This window comes from Triticum dicoccoides, chromosome 3B (assembly GCF_002162155.2).
Source record: "Triticum dicoccoides isolate Atlit2015 ecotype Zavitan chromosome 3B, WEW_v2.0, whole genome shotgun sequence".
NCBI lineage: Eukaryota > Viridiplantae > Streptophyta > Magnoliopsida > Poales > Poaceae > Triticum > Triticum dicoccoides.
The window spans coordinates 192,160,737-192,162,699 of record NC_041385.1 but is presented as its reverse complement, the minus strand read 5'-3'; positions in this window follow the sequence as shown (position 1 = coordinate 192,162,699).

The following is a 1,963-nucleotide window of genomic DNA, read 5'->3' as shown; positions in this document are numbered from 1 at the left end:
AAGTTGTCAGGTCTTACATCGGTTAGGCAAAAACATGATGAATCGGTCACCAATTATGTCAAGAGATTTAGAGATATATAAAACCAATGTTATAGCTTGGTGATAAGCGAGAGAGACTTGGCGGATCTTGTTCTTAGTGGCTTGAAAACTCATATTAAAGAGAGGCTAGAAAGTTATGAGTTTTTGAATATTAACCAAGTCTTACAAAAAGCTTTGGCTCAAGAGAGTCGAAGTAAAGAGGTTCATAGGTCTATAACCGATCGTCCTAGAATGCATATGGTTGAATACAATGATGATAATTCGGACAATGAGGTTGATGTCTATACTAGTTTGTTTGTTGGTACACAAAGGCCAAACCCTATACATGGTCTTAAGCCAATTCGCAAGAATCGTGATGATGAGATGAAGTTCACTTTTGATATATCTAAGTGTGATGGAATATTTGATGCTCTCTTGCAAGACAAGATGATTAGAATATCACACACCATACCGCCGTTTGAGGAGCTAAAACAGCGCGCTTATTGCAAGTACCATAATTCATTTTCTTATGCTACTAACGATTGTAATGTTTTTCGACGACATATACAATCGGCCATTAATGATGGACGATTGAATTTTGCTGAGATGCAATTTGATAAACAGCCCTTCCCAGTAAACACCATGGACTTGGAGGGAAAGAAAATGTTAACTCGTCCTAGCATAGCCAAATCTTCTAATAAAGATAATATTGTTATTGGTGAACCCAGGAACGGCAAGGAGGGCAACAAAATCTTGGGAAGAGAGGTTGTGCTTGATAAGCAACCCGATGGCAAGGAAGCATTGAAGATCACCATAAAAAATCCTGCACTCGGGGGACAACCACAAGTACAAGAAGATACTGATGTTAAATTTATCAAGCCCAAGAATTCAGAAGTTGGCAAGTGGGGAAAGAGTGAAGCTAAGCGTAAGTGAATCAAGCCAACTTTTGATATGTTGCTATCCAAATGTGCAAGTCAAGCGGTCGGTTCTAGCTTTAATCGGCCATCACATTCAAAGCATGTAAGATTGCCTCCGAAGCAAGAGTTTCGGCGCTATGCAAGGCCATATGGGCCATGGACACGGACACCATGGATGTCACAAACTCATTATGTGCCATATTACATGAGAGACTTCAATGGAGGATGGGGGAAGCCCCCAATGGCTCCTTATACTTTTCATATGGGGTGAACAACACCTAGAAGGCCTGCTCGCTAGGGGCTGTATTATCCCACACAAGGCCGTTTGAGCTATGGTGCTAATCGGCCAACAAAAATTTCTCCAAGTAAGGCCAATAAAAAGTGTGGCGTGTTAAGTCACCTAATGTGGAAATTTCAGAATGTGACAAGCAAAAGAGATCAAAAAGTCGGTTCTTGGTAATATGGCTACTTCTAATGGTGATATTGTTATTGTTCAGCAGGTTTCATGGTTAATGATCATGTGGCGAGCACAAGCAAGGCCAAACCTAGGGATCCCAAATATACTCAACCTAAGTGGTGTCCTCCCGGTTTAACTAAGACCATGAAAAGGAGATTACAACGCATGAGGAACCATGAGAAGGTAGAGCACAAAGAAGAGAAGCAAATGGACGAATTGTTCAATGAAATCTGGCCCATGGCACTCACAAAACAAGTGTGGAGGCCTAAACAAAAAGAAAACGCAGATGCTTCCACTAGTAGGGAAAACCCTAGTAGTAGCGCAGGGTAATTGCCTAGGGCGCTACATCTAACTTTTAGCAGTAACGCGGGTGGTACCCGTGCTACTGCTACTTCTAGTAGTAGTAGCGCGATTGCCACCCGCTCTACAACTAACTAATTGAGAATTAAAAAATTAAATTCCATCCATGGCGGCTGCTTCTGCTGGGTATCGTCGTCCTCTCCATTCATGGCTGCTACTGGTCCTGGAGGGGATGAAGTTGTCCATGGTGATGGTGCTTCCCCACCAAACT